Here is a 14307-nt window from a genome sequence, read left to right as displayed (position 1 = left end):
CTACCTTAATTATATAATTAGCTAACTTAATTAGTCTTAATTAATCACTAATCTCCACTTGATAATACAATCATAGTTAATTAATCCCTAATCTCCATTAATATTTCTATACTAATTGAAATTTATAAGCAAATCGTGTACTAATTAAAATCGAGAATTAAAAGCACTTATTTCATATTCCAAAAATAATCCCGTCCTTAACTTATGTCGATTAGCTTACGAATAATTCGACGTACAAAAATACGAGATATAACAGTTTAAATTTTCAACGATATAATCAAAATAAACCAATTAGATTATTATACAATGAAAAGGCACCACTTTTTCGGCACCAACTTTTTTGCATCCAATTTATTAACCATACACCATTCATTAAATCATAATAAATCATGAAAATAATGTAGGGATATTTACACCAGCAAATACTTTCTCACAAAAATTAACCGACAAAAGCAGAGATTAACACTCACCTGAATGTGAATCAAGTGAAATGCTTTGGCTACAACGAAAGTAAATGACAGAGGAGAAAAGGGGAGGGTAGGGGCCATTAAATTTAAGACTAAGATTACAATAATAAAGATTCATGAATTGAGGAGGGGAACAACCTTAAAACAAGAGACTATAGCAATGTAAAGTCAAGTATTGAAGACAAACAACAATCAAGATTCAAGAATGGAGAATAGTAACAAATTTAAAATAAGAAAAGTAACAAATTTAAAATAAGATATTATAACAATCCAAGATTCAAAACCCACAATTAAGGTTGTTCATACTTTGAATCTTGGATCATTATAATCTCTTATTTTAAATTTTCTACTATCCTCAATTCTTAAATCTTGATCGTTGTTTATCCTTAATTCTTGACATTACATTGCTATAGTCTCTTGTTTTATGGTTTTTCTCATCCTCAATTCATGAATCTTGATCACTGTAATCTCAGTCTTATATTAAATGGTCCCTACCTCTCCTTTTCCCCTCTGTCATTTATTTTCATTGCAGCCAGAACATTTCATTGATTCACATTCGGGTGAGTGTTAATTAATCTCTACTTTTGTGGGTCTGTTTTTGTGAGAAAAAGTATTCCTTGGTATAAATCTCCCTGAATTATTTTCTTGATTTATGCATGGTGCATGTTAATAAATTGGATGCAAAAAGTTGGTGTCGAAAAAGTTGTGCCTTTTCATTGTAGAATAATCTAATTGGTTTATTTTAATTATATCATTGAAAATTTAAACTATATATCACCTTGACATGCGTTTATTCATGACAATTCATATACATGAATATATTTGATAGATCATATATTCTTCCCTGTGTTATATTTTTGGCATCAGATTTTTATTTCGGTGAGATCTGGCTACAATTTGTAATAGATTATGTCTTTATTTGGAGTTTCTGTCATTCTATGCAATTTGATCTCTGTTTCTGACTGTACAAGTTTGAGAGAGGAAAAAAAGAATGTGAAGTGAAGAGGAGAATCAGGTTTACTGGACTCTAAATTTGTCTAAAAGGTTCATTCATTGTACTTAATTCCTATCCATGAAAAATCTTTTCAGAAGATTGTTATGTAGAGTTTTTACCTTGTCCCATTTTAAGAATTTTAGATTGTAATTTTTATAATCTATACCTTAAAATGTTTCCTCTGCTTTGCCTTGTTTCATTCCGGATGTGAATCAAGTGAAATGCTTTAGCTGCAATGAAAGTAAATGACAGTGGAGAAAGGGAAGGGTAGGAACTATTTAATATAAGACTGAGATAGCAGACGTCAAAATTCATGAATTGAGGATGAGAACAACCTTAAAAAAAGAAACTGTAGCAATCAAAAGTCAAGAATTGAGGATAGATAACAATCAAGATTCAAGAATTGAGGATAATAACAAATTTAAAATAAGAAATTATATCAATCCAAGATTCACAATAGCTACAACTTTAACTGGTGAGATGTTCTAGTCTCAATAACAGTTCAAGAGCTTAAATGAAGTTTTGATGATTGATAAACTATGTGCAAGTGATATTCAATGTACAAAAAAGAATGAATAAATATATACAAGAACCAGATCCTTAACATATCTCCAAAAGGAACTGGTAATGCAGGCACAACTGAAGAGGAGTTGATGAGAGGAACTGGTTCTTCAAATGAAGAGCTGAAGACTGTGTTAAGAGCTGTTTCGTACACACTTGGAGAGTTGGAACTCTGACTCATTCCAATTCTATAAGCAACTGGAATTCAAGATATAGAAATATGACCATAAATTTAACATATGGAATTAGCTTGGAAATAGGAGAGATTTTCTTAATACACGTGAAGAAGGAGATTCATGTCAAACAAGGATTGATTTCGTACAATTAACGAAACATACTCTTGGTTGAATTTGGAGAATTGAAGGTGACTATTTACTTCTATATATAAAGCACGTCATAAAGCGTTTGAGCTTAATCACAAAGAGAGAGACATTAGAGTAATAGCGAAGTCAACACGAAGCATCTCGAGGGAACAAAATACAACAACATCAACAAACTTGTTCCTATTAACATTTATCATACTGTGCTTGAGTTGTAATAGTTAGGTTCTTGTGGTTCCAAGACAATATCTTGATTACCTTCATAGTAATTGTACTATGTATTGTTTTGTGTTTGTAAGAGACTTCTTTGGCTAACTATTAACCAAAATATCTAACTATTAACCAAAATATTAATAAGTAATATATAAATCATAAAAATGTATAATTTATTAGTCATATTTATTAATTATTAATAAATTTAAATTGCATGAACTTATATTAATCAAATTCAAATTGGGTAGAGTTATTAAAGAGAGCTAGGGAGAGAGTCAACAACTGAGAAAATTATTGAGAGAGAGAGAGAGAGAGAGAGAGAGAGAGAGAGAGAGAGAGAGAAGGGAAGGGGTTGTTTTGAACTGTTTCTTTGGTGTACACGTTGTTGTAACCTTAAAGGTTGCTCGAGTTTAGTGGAGAGTTTGCGAAATCCTACAAGATGTAAGTCGTGGCTTTTTCTTTCTTGTGCAAGGAGTTTTCCATGTGAAAATTCTTGTGTTGATTAGTTAGTTCGCACTTTACCTTCTTGCAAAGCTGCTCAAAGAACCTGGCTCTTTGAGTGCATAAGTCGCAGTTGAACTAACATTAACTAAAAACACTCATGTAGAAACAGTGAATATCATGGATATAGAGATATGAGAGAGTGCAACCTCTTTACATTTAATCCAATATGTAGTTTTTAGTTTTTTTGTGACATATACACTAAAAGAATCAGGTTCTTTGAGTAACTTCAAGAAGGTAAAGTGCGAAATAAGTAAATCAACACTAGAATTTTCACGTGGAAAACTCCTTGCTTGAGGGTGAAAAAACACGACCTACCTCTTGTAGAATTTCCAAACTCTCCACTAAACTTGAGAAACTTTTCAGGTTACAACAACTTGTACACGTAAGAAGTTGTTTCAAATAGCCCCTTCCCCCTCTTTATCTCTTCCTCGACAATTCTCTCAATTGTTGGGTCTGTCCCTAGCTCTCTTCAATGACTTTACACAGCAAAAAAAGTCTCTTATAAACACAAAATAATAGCTACTACAATCACTATGAAGGTAATCAAGCTATTATCTTGGAACCACAAGAACCTAACTATTACTAGCACAGATGATAAATCTTAATAGGAACAAGTTCGTTGGTGCTATTGTAATTGGTTCCCTCGAGACTATATGTGTTGACTCTGCTCTCGCTCTAATGTCTATCTCTTTGATTGTGGTTAAGTGCCAGCTTTATGACGTGTTGTATTTATAGCAATAAATAGCCGCATTCAATTCGCTAAATTCAACTAAGACTTGGATCCATTAGTTATACGATCAATCCTTGTTTGACATGAATTTCCTTCTTCACGCCTATTTGAAAAACCTCTCCTACTTCAATGCTAATTTAATGTGTAAAATTTATGGTAATATTTTCATATCTTGAACTTCAATTCCTTGTATAATTGAATGAGTTAAGCTTCCAATTCTCCAAGTCTACACTAAACAGCTTATTTAAATAGTCAGTCACCAGCTCTGCATCTAAAGGACCAGTTACTTTCAGCTGTTTCTCTTCTGTTGTGCCTGAATTATCAGTTCTTTTTGAAGATCTGTTAAGGATCTAGTTCATGTAAATCTTCATTAATTCTTTCTTGTACATTGATTGTCAATTGGACATAGTTTGTCAATCATAAAAACCTCATTTAAGCTCTTGAACTATTATTGAGACGAGAACATCTCAACAGTAAAGGTTGTTGCTATTTTGAATCTTGGATTGTTGTAATCTCTTATTTTAAATTTGATACTATCCTCAATTCTTGAATCTTGATTGCTGTTTATCCTAAATTCTTAATTTTTGATTGGTACAACCTCTTTTTTAAGGTTGTTCTCATCCTAAATTCATAAATTTTGATGACTGTTATCTCAATCTTATATTAAAAAGTTCCTACCCTCCCATTTTCCTCTCTGTCATTTACTTTCATTGTTGCCAAAAGATTTCACTTGATTCGGAACGAAACAAGGTAAAGCAGAGGAATTTTCTTAAGGTACAGATTATAAAAATTACAATCTAAAATGCTTAAAACGGGACAAGATAAAAAATCTACAATAGTCTTCTAAAAGGATGTTTCATGGATAGGAATTAAGTACAATGGATGAACCTTTTAGACAAATTTAGAGTCTAGTAAACCTGGTTCATATCCTCTTCACTTCACATCCTTTTTTCGTCTCTCAAATTTGTATAGTCAGAAACAGAGATAAAATTGCATAGAATGACACCAACTCCACATAAAGACATAATCTATTACAAATTGTAGTCAAATCTCATCGGCATCAAAATCTGATGCCAAAAATATAACATAGTGAAGAAATATATGGTCTAGCAAACAATAAAATATATATATATGAATTTTGATGAATACACGTACGACCATCAAGGCGATATATTGTTTAAATGTTCAATGATATAATCAAAAAAAGCCAATAGGATTATTCTACTATGAAAAAGCACTACTTTTTTGGCACCAACTTTTTTGCATCCAATTTATTAATCATACACCATGCATTAAATCATAAAAAAATCAAGAAAATAATATAGGGAGATTTACACCAAGAAATACTTTTTCTCACAAAAATTGACCTACAAAAGCAGAGATTAACATTCACGCGAATGTGAATCAAGTGAAATGCTTAGGCTGCAATGAAAGTAAATGACAGAGGAGAAAATGGGAGGGTAGGGGCCATTTAGTACAAGAGTAAGACTACAGTAATCAAGATTCATGAATTGAGCATCATAACAACCTTAAAACAAGAGACTATAACAATGTTAAGTCAAGAATTGAGGACAAACAACAATCAAGATTCAAGAATTGAGGATAGTAACAAATTAAAAATAAGAGATTACAACAATTCATGATTCAAAACCCACAGTTGAGGTTGTTCATATTTTCAATTTTGGATTGTTGTAATCTCTTATTTCAAGTTTGTTACGATCCTCAATTCTTGAATCTTGATTTTTATCCTCAATTCTTGACTTTACATTGCTATAGTCTCTTGTTTTAAGATTGGCCTCATTCTCAATTAATGAATCTTTATTAATGTAATCTCAGTCTTATATTAAATGGTCCCTACCCTCCTCTTTTCCCCTATGTAATTCACTTTCATTGCAACCAAAACATTTTAGTTTATTCACATTCGGGTGAGTATTAATCTCTGATTTTGTGTGCTAGTTTTTGTGAGAAAAAGTCTTTCTTGGTGTAAATCTGCCTGAACTATATTCTTGATTTATGCATAGTGTATTTGATGTGCCACAGATTTGTGGCACATTCGACGCCTTTTTACTATGAATTTTGGTTGTTATCAAGTAATATTTGTTCTCGTTAATATGTTTTGTTGTGTTTTAGAAAAACAATGGCCCAAAAGCAAAACGCAAAGAACAAAGGAAAAATTGGCTAGAAATGAAGAATCGACGTTCCGTCGATTAGCCAACGGATCGTCCTTCGAAGCGTCGATAAGCTCGATTTTTCAGTGATGACAAAGTTGAAGACGATAAAGGACGGAGGCATCGACGAAGCGTCGAACTGATCGACGCTTCATCGTTATGTTGTCAATCAGAATCTCTCAACAAAAAGAGAGAAAGACGGAATACTCGACGGAGCGTCGAACCGATCGACGATACCGTCGAATGGAACACATTTCTGAAGGTACAAAGGACGGAGAAATCAACGGATCGTCGAACGATCGAAGGTCCGTTGATCTTGCTACCGGGGGCAATTTTGTCAGTAGCTGCTGTGCGTTTTTTGAAGCCTATTTAAAGAACATTTTAGGTTTTTTTTGGCAGTCAATCTTTATTGTAACCACGTGAACAAAGTTCCATTGGTGGGTGAGCATTGAATACTCCCCTTTTGGAGCTTAGTGAAGACAACAAGATTCTATTTTCCATCATCTTTATCACACTTTGTAAGCTTTATGTCTCATTTAGTGCCTCCTACTTTTGAACCCATAATGTGTGTAGTTTCTTTAATCAAAGTTGTGGACCCAAATGATGGGTGCTATGTAATGGGTGTCTAACATTGTATATATATATAATGGGTTGTGATGTGTTTTATTATTTCTCGTATTCATTGTTCATTAGTGGTTGCAAACACTTGTTCATGCACAAACCCTAGTTTATTTGGAAAGATGAACTCGGGTGTGATATGAAATAATAGAACAAGGACTCGGGGCGCTAACCCTCGTTTAATGAACTCGCTTAGGGATAAGATGAGTTCTACTTGGCATATTTAATCAATATTATTTACAACTTTTCTGCATTTGGGAAAATCATGAAAAGAAATACTCTTTAACTATTGGAAAATATTAGAAAGTGCATTAGAGATTAAGTGCATACATAACTCCGACCCATTAGAAATATATCATATTGACACTCATAGCATAAAATCTAATCATCATGGGGACACAACATTGGTTCTCCAAATCCAAACAAATTCCAAACAGTTCAAAATAGCGAATACAAACCAAATCTCTTTTCAAAATATTCGAAATAGGATTAAAGCCTTTAAAGACTAGTATCGCATACAATTAGTACCCTTTTCTCTCCCTATTCCCTGTGGGATTCGACCCCAACCTTCTTTGGGTTACTATATTTGACAATTCCCGCTTTACGCCATTAATAGGTGTAATTTGAGCGTATCAAATTTTGGCGCCGCTGCCGGGGAATACGGTTTAGAAATTACTGATTGTTGTGTACTCTTCTTTAAAACCTTTTCTATTCTATCACACCTTGTTTGCTGTTGTGGTGAACCAGGTGAGCATGGCAGGAAGACATAATCGGAATCAAGGAAACCAAGGTGGACTCCAAGTGAACCCACCCGCACCAGAAGAGGATGAGGATAAGAATATATTTGCGGAATTCATCAATGAAGATGATTATGCTTCTGATGTGATTCCTCCTAGAACTGGAAATGCTACTTTCAAAATTGATAGTTCTATCTATCAGCTGCTGAAACTCAAGGTTATTTCCGAAATTCTTCGGAGGATTGTCCACTCTGACATTTGAAGAACTTCTTGCATGTGTGTGCTCAACAAATCCAAGGTGTTGTTTCTGCTGATGCACTTCGGTTACGGGTCTTTAAATATTCCTTGGCTGGCCAAGCAAGGGAATGGTATGAAAAGCTCCCCAGCACTTCTATTCATACCTGGAGCGAGTTATCCAATACATTTTTGAAGAAGTGGTTCCCACCAAGCAAAAAGGTTGAGCTTCAGGAAAAGATATTTGAGTTCAAACAACTTCCGGGGGAACAATTATATTCGGCATGGGAGCGTTTCAAGTACTATCTAGCTCAATCTCCAACTCATGGGTTTCCGGATGCTATTCTCACCGAGAAGTTCTACAAGGGGTTAGATAAATTGAATCAAATTACTGTCAACACTGCAGCTGGGGGATGCTTCATGGACAAATCATTTGTCAGCATCACCAGGTTGCTCGATAAGCTCACCACCCACAATCAAGCTTGGCACTCAAGTGATAGTGAAATCCTGTCATATAGTTGTCCCTCTGCTGCCGCGGTGGCCAAAGAAAATCATGAGTAAGATCATGTTTTTGCTCAATTACAAACCACTGTGGATTTGTTGTCAAAGAGGCTTACGGAGAAAGAAGCTAAAAGTGTGAATGTTGTCAAAGAAATGCTATCTCATGCTCCCGGAGTGTACCAAGTCTCGGAAGAAGCTTATCTAGAGGGGCAGCCACAACGTGAGGATGCTAATTATATCGATCACTCTCAATGGGGTTATCAAAAGCAATGGAGACCCCAACAACAAAGCAATCAATATGGCCGAAATGAATATGGTGGTTCGGACAGGAGAGTTACAACAACAACAATTATGTTAATCGAACCTCCAATGCCTATGTTCCACCAAAGGGTCGTACTTCTAACTCTCAAAATTGGCGAGAAGGTCCTTCCAATGATCAAGGGACCTTTCGAATGGGATCTATGCTTGAAACGATATTGAAAAACCAGCATAAGAGTGACAAGAAGATGGAAAATTTGACCGAAATGGTAGGCTCTCACACCGCTTCAATACATAAACTTGAGTCACAAATGCGAGATCTTTCTCGTGAGCAACATCCACCACAAAGAGGGGGCCTTCCTAGTGACACAATTCCGAACCTAAGGGGTAGTAGAGGCGATCACATTGCCTCATGCAAAGCTATTTCTACTAGAAGTGAAAATATCTTTAATGCGGTAAATCAGAGAGTGGTTGAACCTATCATTGTCGAGCGGATTGTTGATGAGGTTATTGAAGAAGAAATAGAGGCACCAATTGAAGTGCCTATTATTGTTGAGAAAGAGAAGGAAACACACCCTAGTGTTCTAAAGGGTGACGAGGAGCCAAGTATTGAAAAAGCTACCGATGGTAGCACCCAAAAGAGCAGGGTCACAGGGGCAATTAAACCTTTGACTCAAACATATAAATCTCCTCCCCCGTTCCCGCAAAGATTGATGAAAAGAACGGAGGATACCAAGTGCCAACGCTTCTACGACCAATTGAAAGGGTTGTCAATGAATATCCCATTTCTTGATGCATTCCAAGAAATGCCGGGATTTGCTAAATACTTAAAATATTTGTTGACGAAGAAAAGACCAATCAACCATGATACGGTAGGAGTCACTCACCGTGTGAGCGCTATTATTTCATCATCAAAGGTTGAGAAGAAGGGAGATCCCGGGGCTTTTACTATCCCTTGCACCATCGGTCATCATGATTTTGCTCGTGCTTTATATGACAATGGAGCTAGTATCAATTTGATGCCACTAGCCATATATAAGCAAGCCGATTTGGGAACACCTAGACCAACGAGCATGCGTCTCCAAATGGCCGATAGAACCATCAAAAGACCGGTAGGGGTTGTGGATGATATCCTTGTTAAAGTGGGGGAATTCTTATTACCGACAGATTTTGTCATCCTTGATTGTGCGGTTGACAAAGAAGTCCCAATTATCTTGGAACGACCATTTCTTGCCACCGGGAGAGCTCTAATGGACTCAGAAAAGAATGAAATAAAATTTCGAGTCAATGATGAAGAGGTAACTTTCCAAGCTAGCAAGGGGTCAAAATTTCCTAGTGCTTATGAGAGAATTTCAGTCATTGATTCTTTCGATGTGGTAGACGAAGCGGTGGATCATAAGTTAGAGGAGGAGCACTTTGACGAAACACTTTCGTCTATTTTGGGAACTTCGAAGCGGATGGCATGAAGGGGTATATTGAAACAGTTAATTCTCTCATTGGCTGGGGTTCGTACTCTTATGAGCCAAAGAAATTATCTCTTGATCTTGATAAAAGAACCACTCCTCCGGCTAAGCCTTCGATTGTTGAGCCTCCAAAACTTGAGCTCAAGCTACATCCCTCTCATTTGAAGTATGCTTTTCTTGGCCCAGATAATACTTTACCGGTTATTCTCCCATCTTTGTTAAGTGAGGAACAAACTCAAAAGGTGCTTGAAGTGTTGCGGGCTTATCGAAGATCTATTGGGTGGACTATTGCGGATATTAGGGGAATTCCCTCCGATATTTGTGAATATAGAATCGAACTTGAGGAGGATAGTTCATCAACTGTAGAGCATCAAAGAAGGCTAAACCCTCCTATGCAAGAAGTGGTCAAGAAAGAGATAATCAAATGGTTGGATGCGGATGTTGTATACCCAATTGCAAATAGTCCATGGGTTAGTCCGGTGCAATGTGTGCCAAAGAAGGGGGGCATCACTGTTGTCCCTAACTCTAAGAATGAGTTGATTCCTACAAGGACAGTCACCGGATGGAGAGTGTGTATGGACTATCAAAAGCTAAACACCGCGACTTGTAAAGATCACTTCCCTATGCCTTTTATTGATCAAATGCTTGATCGGCTAGCAAGAAAAGCTTATTATTGCTTTTTGGATGGGTACTCGGGGGTACAACCAAATTAACATTACATTAGAGGACCAGGAGAAAACCACTTTCACTTGTCCTTATGGCACTTTTGCTTTCAGCTGCATGCCTTTTGGCTTGGGCAATGCCCCGGCTACTTTCCAACGGTGTATGATGTCTATTTTCTCGGATATGGTGGAAGATTTATTGGAAGTCTTCATGGATGATTTTTCTATTGTTGGTGACTCTTTTGATGAATGTCTTGCCAATCTCGGTAAGGTATTGAAGTGGTGTGAAGAAACCAACCTTGTACTTAATTGGGAGAAATGTCATTTCATGGTGACAGAAGGGATTGTCCTTGGCCATAGGATTTTCGAGAAGCGTATCGAGGTAGATCGAGAAAAAGTTGATATCATAGCCAAGCTCCCTCCACCAATCTCTGTCGAAGGGGTTCGTAGCTTCTTGGGACATGTCGGTTTCTATCGGTGGTTCATCAAAGATTTCTCCAAGATCGCCAACCCGATGTGTAAGTTCTTGAAAAAGAAGCTAAGTTTGCATTTGATGAGAAGTGCCTCAAGGCATTTAATGAGTTGAAGGAAATGCTCACCTCTACTCCAATTATTGTATCTCCGGATTGGTCAATGCCATTTGAGCTCATGTGTGATGCAAGCGGATTTGCTATTGGTGCGGTGCTTGGGCAAAGGCACAACAAAATCATGCACCCAATTTATTATGCTAGCAAGACCCTCAATGGATCTCAAATGAATTATACCGTCACCGAGCAAGAGCTTCTAGCCATTGTCTACGCGTTTGATAAGTTCCGGGCCTATTTACTTGGATTTAAAGTGGTTGTTCATACGAATCATGCGGCCTTGAGATATTTGATGACAAAGAAAGATGCAAAGCCACGGTTGATTCGTGGGGTATTGTTGTTGCAAGAGTTTGACTTTGAGGTCAAATATCGAAAAGGTTGTGAAAAACAAGTTGCAGATCATCTATCTAGACTTGAGGAAACTGGAAGACCGAGTGGAAATCTTGAGTTAAATGATGTTTTCCCTGATGAGAGGATCTTGGTTGTATCTTGTGAGGTTGCCCCTTGGTGTGCAGATATCGCCAACTTCTTGGTGACGGGTCTTATCCCCGACGACATCAAGGCTTATCAAAAGAAGAAGTTCTTGAGAGATAGTCATCAATACTATTGGGATGAGCCCTATTTATTTCGTACTTGTGCCGACAAAATCATTCGGCGATGTGTGGCTGAATCCGAGGCCATGGAAATCTTGAAAGCTTGCCACGACTCTCCTGTAGGGGGTCATCACAGTGGGAACCGCACAGCAGCTAAAGTGCTTGAATGTGGATATTATTGGCCCACCCTTTATCATGATGCAAATTTGATGGTGAAATCTTGTGACCAATGTCAACGCCAAGGGTCAATTGGGAGGAAGCACGAATGCCAATGAATTTTGTCATGGAGGTTGAGCTATTTGATGTGTGGGGCATCGACTTTATGGGCCCATTTGTGAGTTCTGGTGGTATGCGATACATCCTGTTGCGGTTGACTATGTGTCCAAATGGGTTGAAGCTATAGCATTTCCCAACAATGATGGCAAGAGTGTCACCAAATTTCTCAAAAGAAACATATTCACAAGGTTTGGCACTCCAAGGGCAATCATTAGTGATGGTGGCACTCACTTTTGCAACAAGCAATTCGCTAATCTCTTGGAGAAATATGGAGTGCAGCACAGGGTGGCCACTCCCTACCACCCCCAAACTAGTGGGCAAGTCGAAGTCTCCAATCGGGAGATAAAGAGCATCTTAGCCAAGACGGTTAATGCAAACAGAACTGATTGGTCATCTAAGCTTGATGATGCTCTTTGGGCTTATAGAACAGTATTCAAGACACCCATTGGTACTTCTCCTTATCGGTTGTTGTTCGGTAAAGCTTGTCATCTACCTATTGAACTTGAACACAAAGCTTTGTGGGCATTAAAAAAATTGAACATGAATTGGGACGAAGCAACCAAGCTGCGGTTGTTTCAAATGAATGAAATGGATGAGTTTCGGTATCATGCCTATGAGAGTGCGAGTTTGTACAAAGAAAGGATGAAGCACTATCATGATGTCAAACTTTTGAAGTGAGATTTTCAACCGGGTGATTCGGTGTTTCTGTTCAATTCAAGGTTAAAGCTCTTTCCGGACAAGTTAAAATCCAAGTGGTCCGACCCTTTTACTTTGGTGAGTGTGTTATCCAACAGGTCAATAGAGTTAAAGTCCGACGATGGGATGCGTACTTTCAGGGTGAATGGCCATCGGGTAAAGCACTACCATTGGATGGTTGATGAGGACAAGATTGTTGATGCTCACCGATTGAAATATGGCACCGGACCTTAGCATCACAAGTGGTATTACGTCGTGCCGCGACGTTAAATTGTGCGCTTCTTGGGAGGCAACCCATGTGCAGTTTCGATTTTTTTTTTCATTCCGTTGATTTTTGTTGTTGTGTTGTTTTAATGTTTGTTGATGTGTTGATGAACCTAAGTGTTGAACCCAGAAATTGCCAGGAAAGCAGTTACACGACACATTCGATGGAACGTCGATCAGATCGGCGAGCCGTCGAATGCACCATCGAGTGGATCGCATGAAAGATTGGTCACTGGAAATAATGGCAATTAGATGACAGGTTTGACGCTCCGTTGAACTGATCGACGATCAGTTCGACAGGCGTTTTTCTCTCTTTTTCATATAAATAAAAAAAGGAGGGGGGTGTTTACTCGATGGAGCGACGAATTAATCGACTCTCCATCCTTTCTAAGTCTCATTTTCTATAACGTCTCTCTCTCTCTCTCTCTCTCTCTCTCTCCACCTTTCCCCCTTTCCATAACCGTAACCCCACCTACTTCCCACTTCCTTCACCACCCCACAACCGCTACCTTCCCCCCTACAGGAGGCGACTGCCTTGATATTCCCGTGCCTTATCACTGCAGTTGCGTAGGTTGGCCCAGGTGAGGCACATTGATACATTTGCAGCTACTTTCCCCGCAAAAAAGGTGTGTGACATCATACGGAGTAGGGATGAGACCCTCCGTACATCTCAGGCCACCTGTACTTCATTGCTAGATCTCATGGGTGAGCAGGCTGAGCATGTCATGGATTCAGTACCACAGGGCACAGTTGATATAGGCACGGAAGGACTGTCCACAACAGAGGCCTCCACACCATCTGTAGCTGATGCTACCCCTTCTTCAGAGGCACCACCTCGGCATGCTGTTCCATCTGCATCTCCTAGTCCTCCGTCAGCCGCAGCATCAGCTTTCGAGGATCTCTTTGTCCTCAACAGAGCCAACTTCAGAGAGTTTGCAATTAAGGCAGAGCGTGCTGATCAGCAGGTGACCCAGATATTACAGTAGTTGGGTAGGTTTGTCCGGAAAGAGATTGCACCAGAGTTAGAGCTTCTTCAGGAGGCTATGGAGAGGCATCATGCTAGAGTCAATGCACGACTTGACAGTTTAGAGATGCGGATACTCACTATTGAGAAGAAGAGTGAGTCTGGTACTTCAGGAGATTTGAAGACCGAGCTTAACAAGCTTCGAGCTGAGATTGCGGCCATTCAGACAAGAGAGCAGGTTATTGTGGATGACCCGACACCACCTGCACCGGTCGCCAGCATTTCCGATTTGATCAGGGTAGTTGACTTGGTGACTGAGGATGAGCCTAGGGAAAGTCGCAAGAGAAAGAGGCCTGTCATATTGGCTGATGATGATGATCAGGAGGAGGATAATGAGGATGAAGACCCCGAGCTTCAGGAGGGTATTCGGCGGTCGCGCCTGGACACGAGGTTCACCGGCGCATCTTTCAGCACTAGTGCTATCCCAGCACCAGTCAGGC

The 14307-nt window shown here is 38.5% G+C and overlaps 1 non-coding gene across 1 annotated transcript; it reads right to left on the bottom strand.

Moving 5' to 3' along the window:
* Positions 1-7772: 7772 nt before the first annotated feature.
* On the bottom strand, positions 7773-7878 carry LOC132634444 (small nucleolar RNA R71). The gene has a single exon (XR_009580166.1). It is a non-coding gene; the product is annotated as a small nucleolar RNA R71 (small nucleolar RNA).
* Positions 7879-14307: the final 6429 nt, after the last annotated feature.

The sequence above is a fragment of the Lycium barbarum genome, chromosome 3, assembly GCF_019175385.1.
Source record: "Lycium barbarum isolate Lr01 chromosome 3, ASM1917538v2, whole genome shotgun sequence".
Lineage (NCBI taxonomy): Eukaryota > Viridiplantae > Streptophyta > Magnoliopsida > Solanales > Solanaceae > Lycium > Lycium barbarum.
Note: the sequence above shows the minus strand (reverse complement) of the source record. Positions and strands in the feature narration are given on the sequence as shown.